The sequence below is a fragment of the Leuciscus leuciscus genome (assembly GCF_965113295.1).
Source record: "Leuciscus leuciscus genome assembly, chromosome: 5".
NCBI lineage: Eukaryota > Metazoa > Chordata > Actinopteri > Cypriniformes > Leuciscidae > Leuciscus > Leuciscus leuciscus.
This window is the reverse complement of record NC_138729.1, coordinates 31,349,051-31,365,107: the sequence shown is the minus strand read 5'-3', so window position 1 is coordinate 31,365,107 and position 16,057 is coordinate 31,349,051. Positions and strand designations below refer to the sequence as shown.

General features: G+C 37.7%; 1 protein-coding gene and 1 long non-coding RNA gene across 4 annotated transcripts in view; one reads left to right on the top strand and one right to left on the bottom strand.

Annotated features, from left to right (window-relative positions):
- Positions 1-16,057, top strand: part of LOC309498358 — a 179,194-nt gene that overhangs the window by 21,014 nt on the left and 142,123 nt on the right. The window lies entirely within an intron of this gene.
- The window catches only part of dab2ipb (DAB2 interacting protein b), a 137,008-nt gene that overhangs the window by 95,824 nt on the left and 25,127 nt on the right, over positions 1-16,057 (bottom strand). Inside the window, exon 1 of one of the 3 annotated variants that reach the window (XM_082169007.1) lies at positions 9,814-10,035. The exons of the other annotated variants lie outside the window; for them this stretch is intronic. The gene's annotated coding sequence lies outside the window, so the exon portion shown is untranslated. Of the gene's footprint in view, positions 1-9,813; positions 10,036-16,057 lie in introns of those variants that run through there. 3 annotated transcript variants of the gene reach the window in all.

Below are 16,057 nucleotides of genomic sequence, written 5' to 3'. Positions count from 1 at the left end.
TCAGCAAACTGTTTGCGGACTTTCTTGTGAGCCAGCTTCAGAAGAGGCTTCCTTCTGGGACGACGGCCATGCAAACCGACTTGTTGCAGTGTGCAGCGTATGGTCTGAGCACTGACAAGCTGAGCTTCCACTTCTGCAACCTCTAAAGCAATGCTGGCAGCACTCATGCGTCTGTTTTTTGAAGCCAGCTTCTGCACCTGACGCATAGCACGAGGACTCGACTTCTTTGATTGACGCTTGCGAGGCCTGTTCCGAGTGTAACCCGTCTTGGAAAACCTCTGTATTACCCTGGCCTATACTGTAACTCAGTTTCAGGGTGTTACCAATCTTCTTATAGCCTATAGGTCAACTTTGTGGATAGCAACCATTCTTATTCTCAAATCTTTAGCGTTCTTTGCCATGAGGTGCCATGTTGAACTTCCAGAGGTCAGTATGAGAGAATTGTATTCAAAGCACAAATTCAAACTGCTCTAATACAAGATACAACAATTTGTATGGTCCTGTCAAGCAGACAAAAACATGAACATGATGAATAGGACATGTGGCTTTGCATGGTTAAACGACGTACAGCTATTATCACTTAGGGTGTACTCACTTTTGTTGCCAGCTATTTTGACAATAATGGCTGTATGTTGAGTTATTTTCAGAGGACAGTACATATATACTGCTATACAAGCAGCACATTGACTACACTAAAATACATCCAAGTTTCATTTCTATAGTATTGTCCCTTGAGTAGATATACTAAAATGTTTGCTAAAATGTGAGGGGTGTACTCACTTTCGTGAGATACTGTACATGGGTTCTGCAACAGATTTGTGCGCTTCCTTGCTTGATAATCCTGTTTGTTTCATTGTTGTTGTTTTCTTGATTTCAAGTAGCAAACAAATCTGTTTATCAATCCCCATTACCCACGGAAAAGATGAAATTGTATGTATGTGTGTACATTAACCTGTGATGTCATAATTTGTGTTGTGTGTGTGTTCCTATTAAAAAAAAAACAAAAACAACAACAATAAACCCCAAATCCACTGACATATTTATGGAAGCAGTTGACACAGTTTTCCCTGCACAGTCTTCCCAAAGATTTTGCAATGTTTTGAGGAGGCGTTTTTAGGTGGCTAAATCCTAAGCATTTTAACACTCTTATAGAAACAGCTTCGCATTATACCAATAACAAGTGTGCTCTTAATTATGTTTGACAACTCATTATTATTTGTTTATAGCATTTATAAAATTGCACTTATAAACTGTAGAATGACTAGCAATGGTCGCAAATATACTACTACTGTATATCTGTGTGCAATATTTGAAGAGTTGTTATGAAAGGAACAAAGTAAAAACAGTCCAAGCCAAGGTTTATGGTTGATCACACAGATGTCATGCACAATTCAAAAACCTTCACTCTTGTCAGTATCTTTGAAATTTTAATTACTTATCTCTACCCAGAGCAAAATCAGTCGTTCTTTTATCTAAAGATTATCCATCTGCCTCTTTTCTTTATGCAGATGAGGAAGAGAGCTTTGATAATCTGAGTCATGTATCAATATCTCTGACAGATTGTTATGCAATGCTCTGCAATATGGCAACATTCCTGCACATGTGCTCACAGACACACTTACACTCTCAAACAAGCACACTCAAACAAGCATGTCAGAGGAGAAAAGACAAGCATTGCATCACACACACACAGATCCTTCAGTAAATCAAATTCTGGTCATTATAAAACTGGAGAGAAAAGTAACATATTGCAGAGGTGTAGTGTATTATATCATTGGTAAGAGGCACAAAATAATATAAACTTTATTGGAGGTCTATAAAAAATGTTGGTCAGTTCAGCCTTGTGATTTAACACTATTTCCAAATGGTCCCTGCTATAATTATGGTTTAAAGATAATTTATTACGTTGGCGCTTAAAAACGGGCAACAATACAGCACAGCCTCATCATTTTTAACATCATGGAATATTAGATTTATAGAGACACATTAAGGACTTTTTTCCATCAGACATATTGTCTGTTTGCAGATTTCAAAAGCCAGTAAAATTCAAATGAACTTTGTGAAGAGGATGCTCTGCTCTTGAAACAATTGTGTTGAAATTGCAAATGATGGAACTAGAAATATGAAAGACTGAATAAATAGAAGCACTGAGTCACTATCATGACCAACACCGTCACATGCTGGAGTAACTGATGAAGTTCAGGCAGAAAGAAGGATCTAGTCACATTGACGAAGGCAACAACATCTCTGATGTCATTGTTTAAAGTATTCACAAACAAGCACTGAATACTTGAGGAATGTTAAGAAAGAGAGATACTGGTACTTGTTCTGAAAAATAAACATATGTGATCTTTGCTTTTCAGCACTATGTACACAAATCTAAATAACATACATTGTAGGTGGTCTCAGACCCTACTATGGTTGTCATTTATACTTTGGTGAATAAGTAACAGGCAACTAATAGAGAATCTGCAGTACTTTTTACACCGCAATACATTAGTGGGGCTATTTGTGGGCAGTGAGTTCTGTCACTTGTTATAGATCTAACTGAAATAGCTGTTTCTTTCTTTCTTTCTTTCTTTCTTTCTTTCTTTCTTTCTTTCTTTCTTTCTTTCTTTCTTTCTTTCTTTCTTTCTTTCTTTCTTTCTTTCTTTCTTTCTTTATCACATTAGCCAAACAGCAGTCTAAGCTTTTGTTTATTGTGTGCATGTACTGTATCCCAGCTTTGGGTAACTTAAGCACTATTTGGACGGGACTACTTTTCTAAACGACATTTGAGTTACAATTCTTATCATTCGATGTTTGTGATTTCATGAACCGATTCGGACGGGACTAACATAACAAGTATGTGTTTTCTAGATGTAGGCGTTACAGAAGCACATCTGCTGTACTTTTTAATGCATCACGTATATGTCTTTTAGTTTATTATTTGTTGATATCATTTTAAGACTTATTATAAAAAAACACACATATTTAAGTAAAATTCAAGAGTTTATAGCAGTGGCTGTTTATTATAAACTTGCATAAGTGAGCAGTAGGGCTGAACGATTAATCGCAATAAAATCGCACGCGATTTGGCAAAGGCTGCAATTATTTTATGCGCAGCTTGTCAGTGGAGTGCGGCTGATTGGTAGTGAATACTGACCCATTTGAACGCCAGAGGGCGCTCTCATGCAAACAATTAGATAATTGTGTTATGCAGTGGAATAATTAACGGGATACTGTTCATTAAACCGATCGACCACAGCAGCAAAAAAAAAAAAAAAAAAAAAAAAAAAAAAAAAAAAGCCAAGAACCTGCAACGCAGAAGTACAAAAATGCGCATCATTCCAGGGAATCCCTATCGTTGTAGCTGAATAAACTGAAGATTGAAACGCTTTGATTAAACATGACTTATAAATACACGACTGCCTTATTCTGTGTAAGAAGGCACATCATCTCACAGAAGGATGCTCATCTGTCGTTTTGAAGTGAGTTTGGAGTAAATGCATGTTATTAAATGTTGTCTGTTGTTGGACAAGAGGTTCATAAATGCTTCTCATGTTTTGGAAAGATGTGTTGTTTTTTCAAATGCACGTTGTAAGTGACTCAAACTCACAGTGCTTTCAGATGGAGCAGCGTTTACAGAGCCATACATCAATGACAAGCTGCGCATAAAAAATAATCGCAGCCTTTGCGATTTTTAAAACCGCGATAACCGATAAGCCATCTATCTTACTCTTATCTGAACTCGACATTAAGATGGACAGTATTCGCTGTTACCACGATTTTGCTCTATTTATTAATTTTATAACGTAATTTTTTTGTCTGATACCATCCATTCTGAAAAAAATTAAAGCATGCTGAAGATTGGTGCGCAAACGGTAGCTCAGGTAGGTAAAAAAAAATAAAAAAAATTGAGGAGAATCATTTGGAAAATACAACAACATTAGGTCATTTGCTCTGGAATTTTTCAGACTTGGCAGATTCGGACGGGATTAAAATCACAAAGTACGTCTATTAAACACAAATTTCTCTAATGTCCCGCCAGAATAGGGCGTTTATATTTTAGTTCTAAATTAGAGAAAGAGAGTTGATCTCAACCACGTTGTTTATCATACAGAATCTTGGATAAATATTCATATAGTCTCACTCAAGTATTAGATCACAGAATATTTCAAAGTCTTGCAAATTATTTAAAGTAAAGAGCAAAAGTTCTGCCACATAAATATTTCACCTTGATGTATTTTTTGGGGGAGTTAAGAAGACCTTCAGCTTGGTAGAAGCCTGAAATGACACTGCCACATTCACATTTGGATCAAGGCTAAATGCTCACTATTTTTATTACAATAGAGAACGAGACTTGGCAATATAAGACATCTGACAAACTTGCACTTGAATAGCATTTGTATATAGCATCGAGGTGTTTTCTTCAAAATCTGTTCACCTGGATTAACCTGCACTGCCAACAAACACTTGAGTCACACGTACTGGTTTTAATATGATAACATTATACTGGTGTGGTGTGAATAAATATAACTTGCATTAACAAATTTGAATAAATACAACAAAACTTCCATGTACTTATCACATTTATATAAATATAATACAATGAAATTACATTAAAAAAATAAATACAAATAAAATATATATTTTTTATTAAGTGATAAATGACTACAAATGTTTAAATGTAAAAATAAGAGATTTTTAACAGTATATTTAGCCTAACTTTTTATAGTACGGACACAATGACTGGTGGGTACATGTTTGCCTCCACTTCCTGTAAAGTATTACTGCATTGTACACATGTTCCCTATGCCATATATAGTGCCCTTTGGACTGAGTATACATGCTCCCTACGATTTGGAATCTCACTAAAGATGGTCAAACACCCTGTGAGGTCAACTTCATGAGATCTATACTGGCCGAACGGAATGTACCATTTGTTTCACCATAGTTTCAAGCTATTGTCACTGTCACAGCTCATAGCATACTTCTATGTGCTTGACTGTTTGGGTGTGTGTAAGTCTACGATGAAGGAAGTCCAAGGGCACCAGTGGAAATGATGCACATTCTTTAGTTTTCCTGTTGTGACCAACCGGTTTTCGGCGTATGTGTGTGTATGCGGTAAAAATTTAAAGAATGTCAGAATATATGTGTCAGAGCTTGTCCCTGGTGCTTTTCGAAGTGTCTATGTTTGCCACATTAATGTGTGTGTGTTTGGGAAGAAGAGGGTGTGTGTTCTCCTAGAAAACCATAAGCTATTGAACTTGATTTGATCAAGTCTGCACTCTGATGGTCATCATTACTGAGTCAGAAACATGTGTTGAAGGCTATATGTGTTTGTGGAGGAGAATGAACCAAAATAATAAATGTATTTTCCTGTTTTGTTCAAACACACAAGGCATTGTGTGTGTGTGTGTGTGTGTGGATGCCCAGGTCATAGTGTCAAGCACACGTCACTCACTGCATGACGCATCTCAGCAATGATCACAGCTTCCTCTGCCTCCCTCACACGCTGTTACTATGACAATGACAAATAATCTGTGCTTGAGCTGCTGGGAAACTTTGTAGAAAATCCCTGGTTTTAAGTAAAAAAAAGGATACAAATGTCACAAAGCATGTGATTTGTTAAAATGAAACCTGTCATCATTAGCTTTTGTGTGTGTGCATGTGTCACTAACTCTTTCATAATAGCCCTGTGTAAGCGGCACTTCATTAACAGATTCCGTTTGACCAATCATGAAAGGATCAGATGGCCAACTGATTGTTTGTAACGAGTAGAGAACAATGAGCATCCTGTTTTACACTCACACACATACACACACACCACACACCACACACACAAAGCTTGCCTTATCCAGCCATGACTAAAACAAGTAGATTCAAGAAGTGATTATGAAGAATGACAAGTTTCACTGCCATTAAACTGCTTAACGTTAACAAGGCAAGTATAAACATACTGTAGTAGAAAAAAAGTCAACCTTTACTGCATGTAAATTACTAAAATGACAACAAATGACAACATGCACATTTGCACCTAGGATTCACATAAACATATTCCCACAGTCAAGGATGCTAGCAGGGACTAGAAGTGAAGGGGAAAAAATTAAGTTTAAGCATCCTTGCAAACAAAATAAAAAAATTAAAATTAACTTTTTGAGGATTTGAGTAGAGAAATTAGATAATTGTGTTATGCAGTGGAATAATTAACGGGATACTGTTCATTAAACCGATCGACCACAGCAGAAGACCAAAAAAAAAAAAAGAAAAAAAAGCCAAGAACCTGCAACACAGAGCATGGTAAGACTAAACTCTTACAATAAAGACTAAAGCTCTTGTAATATCAATGTCACATGTCACAGCAGCTATTAATTCAGCATATTAATATGCTGACTTGCTGCTCAAGAAACATTATCATCAATGGTTGTAATGGTTGTGCTGCTTCATATTTTTGTGGAAACTGATATTTTTTGGGGGATTCTTTAATAAATTCCTGTCATTTTTGATTAAATGAATGCATCGTTGCTGAATAAAAGTACTGACCCCAAACTTTTGAACAGTAGTGTAAGTCACTTTGAAAAACAAATCTGCCAAATGCATAAAAATACAATCCAGTCATGGGAAATGCCTATTGATACCATGTGTAAGTGTAGCGGGACGCCTGGCCAATCAAAGGGTTCACAGCCACAGTAAAAATTTCAGGACCGATGCGGGTCAAAGTGTAGGGTGCTGGATTGAGCTCTGACTGACAGAAGCAGTGCTGAAAACAGACATGTAGAGAAGGGGATGAGAGGGTTTCGCCGGCAGGAGGAAAAAAAAGTGACGGGAGAGAAATGAAGGCAGTTAACATTCCACAGGTAAAGTCCCCTACTGAATAAACCTAGAGAGTCTGTCCTGTCATAACTCACACGAGGGAAAAGTCACAAAGCGGTTGAGACAGATGTTTTGCAAGTGAAATGAGAATGACTTATCTAGTCTCTCTTTCTGGGGATCTGGTTATTAATTTTCATTCATACCTTCCCCCATTCAGACTGATATTGTCACAGTGGCGGTATCGCATTATGCCACGGAGACTGTTGTTCTTTCTCGCTGGCTTCCTGTTGGTCTCTTTTGTTTTATTCTGGTACAACAGGCTAAAATTAAGGATTAGGACAACAGCTAATCATATATCTGGACAGGCATGGAACCAAGTTGAGAACACGAGGTCATGCAAGGAAAGGAGTACCAAGTAACCAACCAGCACGGCTGCTACCAAGTATTCTAGCGTTCCCAAAAAGCCTGGTTCCAAGGCAATGGCCAGTGTGGGGCCCCTATAGTGAAGTGAACCCTGGTAATCCTTGTGCACTCAAGGCCCACTTCCTTCCCTTCAGCTGCAGCCTCACTCCCTGCCCTGTCTCAGGCTATTAATAGAGCAACAATGATCTGTGAATACAGTCCTGCATGGAATGCCCTGCAATAGTGGACAGACTAGTTTACATTTTAGGTATACTGAAGGCAGTCATAAGCATATACTGCAAAGTACTGGATATTGCTAGTCAATATAAAAATGTATTTTGTCCAAGAAAAAAAAAAGGGTTAGAGCTATTCATTCAAAAGATATTCATTTTGAAATTTGCTCAAGATTGCATTTAACAGTGTTAGTAAATTGTAAAAATAGGATAAATTAAAATGAACAAATCAATATCCAATATAGGACTATATGAATACATTAAAAAAAATTCTAATGTATATGCATTTTTTATATATATATATATATATATATATATATATATATATATATATATATATATATATATTCATCCCCGCATTTTAGTCTGCGTTATTCAGTGTGTCAATCCGCAGCAATGCAGCACCAGCGTCAAAAGCAGAAGACAATGTGTGTGCATTTATTGGTAGTTTGTTATGATATCTGCATCTGTAAAGTGCTTTGTCATAAATGCAGTTTACATAATATGATGCAGGAGCAATTCAAGACGGTTTCCCATCCACTGTATAAATCTGGGCTTGCTTGCTTGCTTGTTTGTTTATTTACTTTTTATGAAATTCCTTCCATATAAATGGCATGAGACTTTGTGACTTTTCCTACTCTTGCTATACCTCATACTTCAGTGCAATAAAATTGCAATTTTTAAAAAAAAATAATATTCATTTTATAATAAATCCAAAAGCAAAAAACATGAAAAGAACTATAAAAGGGAGTGGAAATGGTAAATTAGCTAATGAGTGGCCCTCTGTAGCCATCTACTGGTTATAGTGGTAATTTCATGTAATTTTCATGTTAAAAGTGTGTTTGTTTTCCACCAGGTGACAGAAATCCTCCACTAAATCATGACACATCTCCATGTATGAAAATGAGAAATGTAGATCTTCTTTCAAGTAAATTTTACAGCACAAATGTAGTTAAAGCTACACTGTGTAGGATTTTCTCCCATCTAGCGGTGAAATTGTTTATGACTACCAACTGAATATTACTTTCTAGCCCCTCCCATTCCGAGGGCGTTTTAACTCCTACGGTGGCCGTATTAATTCAAATATGCCGGCAGTCGCGAGCAGGGGTGCCGCTAAGGGGGGGAAAGTTAGGACGATTCTAAGGGCCCAGGCACTTTTGGGGGCCCCAGAGATCGATTTTATTAATGGAATGGGTGCGGTAGGGGGCCCAACCTCATATTCTTTCATAGGGCCCAAAATTGATGGTGGCGCCCTTGGTCGCGAGTAATCTCCCCCTCGTAATCGTCACGGTGCCACTGAGTGTAAAAACGCGAAAGGGGAAGCTTGAATTTCCAGGTATGTCCCCCTTTGGCTAATGTATTTTCAAGATGGAGGCACAACATGGCTGCCGCCATTTGAGCGACTCGCTCGTATGTATTCTAAATGGCAGATTCTACGCTTACGAGAATACTTGTTTAGTTGGTAGAAGTAATTACACATTAATGAGCACATATCATTTTGATAGAACAAAGTGTTTTTTGCTAAGAATCAACTTAAAAAATTACAACGTGTAGCTTAAAAAAAAAAAATTTGTTTAAAACATTACATGTTGAAAAAAATATTTACCTATATATTGACAGTCTATAAAATTGCAGTAATATAAAGTTTGTCAATATTCTTAATGAATATCAGCTGGTTATTTAAAAAGATTAGAAATTGATTCAATATTCAGGGACTGACTTGATAGGTAGTGTAGAACCTACTGTATTGTTCATGTCTACCCTAGTACACAAAAATACACACACACATATATATATATATATATATATATATATATATATATATATATATTTGTTTAAATCATACCTTCATTGGGGGCTTACCCCTCCTAATATTGACATCCTAGAATTGGCCGCTAAAAAATAAAAAATAAAAATCAGCATACCAAGCAATTTTTATATTTAAAATTATTAAAAAATTAATATCTTTAAATTAAAATTATATCTTAAATTATATTTATTGAATTATTAAATTATTCTAAATTTGATACAGGCTGTCCAATTCTGAACTGCTCTCTGCTGATGCTATTGGACATGGGCTTTCTACACCGACCAGAGACAAGTTTAGCAACACCATCCAGTTAAAGTTTTGGGTCAACCCTGGATCAGAACAAAACTTTGAGAAGTAGAGTTTAGCTGCTATCAGATTTTCAATCAAGAATGAGAATGGTAACATTTACAACAATGCAAGAAGAGCTTGCAAAAGTACAGCATGGCTCTGCTCCACAACTGCAGAATGTTAAAGCACTTACTCTTGTTTCTGGTAAGTTTTCACCTGTCCACATAAAGTCACACTGTCAGTGATCCACAAACAGCCGCAGGAGAGTGAAAATGAATCCCTTACCTTTCAATCAATCCAACAGTGCAAAAACACCTCACACCATCACTTCATTAGCACAAAAAGAGCCAATGGTCCCACGTCCCACTGTCCAGTCACAAGACCAGCTACATCCAAACTCTCTTTTTCCTTTTTCTTCATTCACACACTCTCCTTGTAGCGGGAATAGCAGCTTTGTGTGTGAGTGAGAGCGAGTGTATGCTAGCGCTAGACTCCAACAGGGGCATTCACTGCAAACAGAGTTCAGACCCTCCCCTTTACACAAGATCTAAGCCATGCGAGCAGAGAGAGAGAGAGAGAGAGAGAGAGAGAGAGAGAGAGAGAGAGAGAGAGAGAGAGAGAGAGAGTGAGAGAGAGAGAGTAGGTATGTTATGCGTGAAAGAGAGAGCAAGAGGAAAAGGATTGTCTTTCCTTCATAGAGAACAATAATAGAAGCTTAACTAATATACAAACAAAAAACACAAGCAGACATTTCCAGGAAAAAAAACTTTCCCAGTGCACTTCTTTAAAATTAGGGTTGACTGTGTAAATATATGTCTGTTTGAAAGAAGAAAAGAACTTGTATTCCCCTTTCCCATTGCTCTTCATACTCTACAGACGACACAAACACACACATATGCACACGCGGCTGTGTAAGGGAATGCCGTTGTTCATTGACGCCCTCAGGGCAGAGGGAGGGTGGGGTCAAGAGCAGGGAAAGCTAAATTCCAGACGGATACTAGACCAATCAGACGTCAGGCTGTGGTCAAGAAGGCAAAGACATCAGGATTGGGTTCTACTACAGCCAAGAAGCAGCACACTACACAAAGAACAGAACAGAAGCCAACCTCTCATTAAAAAATCATTACACGTTCATACATCTTAGAAGAAACCAATGTGTGGATGACTGTAGACAAAAGTAAGTCGAAGCAGGGATGTCTTTCCCCATAACTTTTTTCTTTGAAGTATTTTTAGACTAACAATGGGTGTAAACTAAAGATCCACTCTGTTCCCATTCATCCAGCACCAACAAAAGGCACAGAAATGGCTGTGCTATGTACACAACATTTTATTTTTGAGAGAGAAAGAAATCAGAGAAATGAGAAGACATGCTATTATACGATTAAGAAAAAGTTTCACCCTTTTGTTGGGCCCTATGATTTCCGTAACACACACACAATGCAGAGATCGGTATTTTGCTATATCAAATGTTTCTGAGTAAAGCAGTGGTTCTCAACATTTTTTGGGCTATCCATTATCCGGGTCCCCTTACCGCCCCCCACCTCCCGCCCCCACCACCACCACCAAAAAAGGGCTAGATGTCTTTATGGAATATATGCTGATTATCATTCGGTTTTAATAATAATAATGTGTATTATTCACATCCTTATTTTCTTCTTATTATTGTCATTATTATTATTATTAAATCCATCATTTTTTGTATTAAAAAATGTACAACATTTATGTAATGAGCGAGTACATCATGAATCCATTTTCCAATCCGTGTTTTTGTCTTATCCTGAATCACTAAGGTACACCTATAATAAGTGTTTATATTGGGACTATTTTAAGGGCTGCAACGCTTTCTCCTTGTTTCCACAAGCGCTTGTGCTCCCGTAGCATCTGTCGTTGCTATGCAACCATGAACTGCGCTCTCCATGACATGATGACAAGGAAGTATCAGCAAAGGATTAATTGATTTCTAGCCCTTGCATTAGCTTTACTACTAGATATATTTATGGAGATGAGATATAAAAACCCGCCCTGTACAGCTATGAACAGCTGTTCAGCCGAGCTTTCGATGTTGTTACGGAAAGGCCGAAGCTGATCGGTTGGTTTTTGTCACATGACCTGCTGTGCGCTTGCGGCATTCTGACAAGTTGAGATGTTTTCAACCGGACGCGTCACTTCTATTATGAGCGTGCTTGCCGCGCGCCTACATTTGAAATAACTAATTTGCACGTGCATAAAACGCGATATGTGAACAGCTCCTGACTGGTTCGAGTCGGCACTCGGCACCGCTGTGGAGTAGCACAGTACCTGCACAGTACCAAGACGCTTGCAATTTTGTTTATTTACCACTAGAGCGCCAAAAGTTACAGACTGCAGCTTTCATATATAACTAAAAAGCATGTCACTAAAAGCCAAACTGATCTGATTTGACTGAACAGTGGGAATATTATTATCATAGTTTCCCAGGGAGCAAAAAAGTAATCTGAAGTAGAAATTAGCCAGTGTTAACGAAATGCAACGGTTACAAATTTGACATTCAAAATGTAATTATATGGCTTATCGCAAATAGCAGCCAATCAGCGAGGAGCAGCCAATACCGCGAACAGCCAGTCAGCAAACAAGAAGCATTCTTATAATGATTCTTATAGCATTCTACGTATTTTCAACGGAGAACATTAACAGGGAAAAAGCAGAATGATTTATTTGAACTTTCGAATTCTAACTTTCAAAATTGATTTGAAAATTAGTGTGAGCCCTGTGCTTGATGTTTTTCTGCTAATTTCTTTACTGCGTGTTGCAGAGACGTTAGTTTCAGCCGTAGTGCATCTGAGGCAAGCAAGTCCAAGCGATTGCGGTACTTAGACTGCATGTGGATGACCTGGCTGAATCCCTGCTCAACGAGATATGTTGTTGGAAAAACAAGAATCAACAGCCTGATCTTTTGCCAGAGAGCCGGATACCACTGGGCATAATTTGACCCACATGCTGCATCAGCCAGAGGTTTCGTTGTCGCACTGGATGTCGACAAGATGCTCCTGAATAGCGGGTTCGCATTCGATCACATCTGTTTGAAAGGGCTGCACAACCCAACTGGGAACATCAAGATTAAGGAGGTCCCTGAAGCGGATCTCCATGTCGGCCTTGACCATCCTCAGGTGGTCAGTGTAAACTAGGAGGAGGTCATCGGTAAGAGCCTCAGACACCTGTAATGAGTATTATTTTACAGTTCAATTGTTCTCTTATCTCCATGAATATTTGAATTAGTTGTTTTATTGCTTATTATTCTACTAAAATGTTTATATTTATAAGGTAATGTGTACTATAGGTCTGTATTTTCAGACTCAATATAATCACTCGAAATAATAAACATTACAATGGTATTCATGGAAATAAAATATATTAGGCTAATTATAATTATAGTGGGCCTGTTATATCTATTTAGTGTTGTTTCTGAAAAAAAGATCACCTTGGCCAGCTGTGGGAAATTAGCAAACTGCCTCCTCCCTATACTCTGCCTGTAGAGATCTAGCCTGGAGGTGAGACTGTGGATAATCGCCTTGGATTTGACCAGAGTGTTGTCATTTCCTTAGAGCTTTAACGTGATTTCATTCATTTTCTCAAAAAAGTCTGCGAGGTACATGATGTTGCAGTGGCTGGATGACACCTTTTCCCCGAGCTCCATCAACCTCCTCCAGGAACTCAACGTTGCTGTCAAACAGATCACAAAAACGAGTAGGGCAGTTTCCCTTTGAGAGCCAGTGGACATCAGTATGGAGAAGAAGCCGCTCAAAAGTCTCATCGTTTTCCTGACACAGCTGTCGGAACAGTCTTTTATTTAGTTTATTGCTTTGACTGCAACATGGAGACACTCGTGAAGAAGTGTTGCATTTGGCCACAAGGTTGTGGCGGTGCACAACACAATGGACTGTGAGGATATGAGGTACCTGCTCCTTCAGCAGAGGGGTGAACCCACGGTACCTGCCAACCATAGAGGGGGCATCATCAGTGGCACATGCAAGGATGTTAGAGATGGGAATTGATTTCTCCTGTAGATAAGCAGAAAGCGTGTTAAAAATGGTCTGGCCCTTGGTGTCGGTTTCCAGATATTTAGAAAACAAAAATTCCTCTGCCATCTTGTGACTGTTTGAGGCCCTATAAAGGACATAGGCCATCAGCAGAGCATTGTTGTCAGCGGTGGTTGTCTCGTCCCGCAGGATGGCACGTAGCTGCTCCTCTGTATCTGCACCCATTTCATTTATCCTGCGTGCCACAGTGTCATTGCTGAGAGGGATGGATTTCAGCACCTGTGTGGGATCGCGCTCCATCACGGTAGAGATTACCTCTTTGATGGCAGGAAGAACCAACTTTTCTCCAATTGTGAACGGCTGTCCACATTTGGCGATCAGCAGGGACATTTTATATGACGCTATTAGCCCACTATCATTTTGGCTTGTATTCTTAGCGAAGAGACTGCTGATGGTTCTCCTGCCGTGTTGCTCTTTTAAGGCCTGGAAGAACAGACAGTCCTTATGCCTTGTCTGGGTGGATCTTCATAAGGTGCTCCTTCAGACGTGAAGGTTTCATGGCTTCATTTGAAAAAAACTTGTTCACATAGTAAACACATTGGAAGTTGTGCATTGGTGGGAGAAGGTCTGAAACCAAAATTGTGACCCTGGACCACAAAACCAGTCTTATGTGTAATTTTTTTTTAAATTGAGATTTATATATCATCTGAAAGCTGAATACATAATCTTTCCATTGATGTATGGTTTGTTAGGATAGGACAATATTTGGCCGAGATACAACTATTAGAAAATCTGGAATCTGAGGGTACAGAAAAATCGAAACATTGAGAAAATCGCCTTTAAAGTTGTCCATTACTATTGGCGATAGTGCTGCATCCATTCACAAAAATAAATGTTTTATATATTTAAGGTGGGAAATTTACAAAATATCTTCATGGAACATGATCTTTACTTAATATCCTAATGATTTTTGGCATAAAAGAAAAATCTATAATTTTGACCCATACAATGTTTTGTTGGCTATTGCCACAAATATACCCGTGCAACATAAGACTGGTTTTGTGATCCAGGGTCACAATTGAGGTATTAAATTGAATACTGTCTGCATTTGTTCTTGTTTGGCGGCACCATTTTGCTCAATTGTTTTTATGATAGTGTATTTGCCCGTGCAAAAGTGGACAAATCTTTTTTTTAAATGCACTGTTTGTGGACTGTGATTTTGATCTGATAAGTGACTAAATGTCACAGAGGCTATTATGTATGGAAGAGTAGTAATGCAGGATTTGTTGTGACACCTTATAAACCGAAAGAATAAGGAATAGCATCAATTTAATTAAAACATAAAAATGTAAATTAATAAATCATTTAAAAAAAAATTTAATTGTTGTGCAATTCTTGTTTTATGTTAAATGTTTGATTATTCATGTTAAATGTAAAAATGTTACATAAAATAAAACAATAAATTAATAAATAGTAGGCCTATATTAAAAATAAAGACATATGAGACTGTTTATTCACATGTTTAAAACATAGTTTAATAAAGCCAACATTTAAAAACATTTTGGCAGTTTTTCTTTTTTTCTTTATCCATTGGAAAATCTTGTTAAAATATGCTATTATAAACTCGTGGGGGCAACAAATGAACTTCCGACTCTCTCCCATGCCACTCAAAGTAGATATAAGATGGGCTGTCATTGGACAGTAAAAATGACCGTAGGTACAGTTATTAAAGTGGTAATGTTTGCCCTTAGGTTTTATTACGCATTTAGGAGAGTATTGCAAGAAGCTGCTTACATTAACCTTACTTTTGAAAAAAGTTTTCATCAATGGTATAATTAATACAAGTACAATTAATTTGATTTGTCATGATTAATTTGTGTTCATATTCAGTAAAATATATGTATATATATATATAAAAAAAAAAAAAACTTCTAACAAGAATAAACACATATTCAAACGCGCCACTGACTTTAGACTGTTTTTCCTGGTTTGTGGCGGAATTGTTTTCTGAAACTGCAAAATAGCACCAGGGAAAGTTTGCGCCGGAACACTCCACCTCTTTTCGCTGAACCGCCCCCGGGTGCGCAAGTTCATTCCCTAATTTACCGACGTGCGTCTGTGGAGGGAAAAGTCCGCTGTGTATTGGGTGCAAAATAGGAATGATACATGCGTTGGTGTACAAAGTCAACTGCCCTGGGTGCAAGATAGGGCCCTAAAGGCAATTTTCTCAATGTTTAGATTTTTTTGCACCCTCAGACTCCAGATTTTCAAATAGTTGTATCTCGGCCAAATATTGTCCTATCCTAACAAACCATACATCAATGGAAAGCTTATTTATTCAGCTCTCATGTGGTATATACATCTCAATTTAAAAAAAAATTACCCATGTGACTGGTTTTGTGGTCCAGGGTCACATATGAACAATTAAATTAGAATTGTATTATTAATTATTTTTAACTATCTTGAAACTATCCAATAGGGATGTGAATTTCTTATGTGATGTGAATTAATTG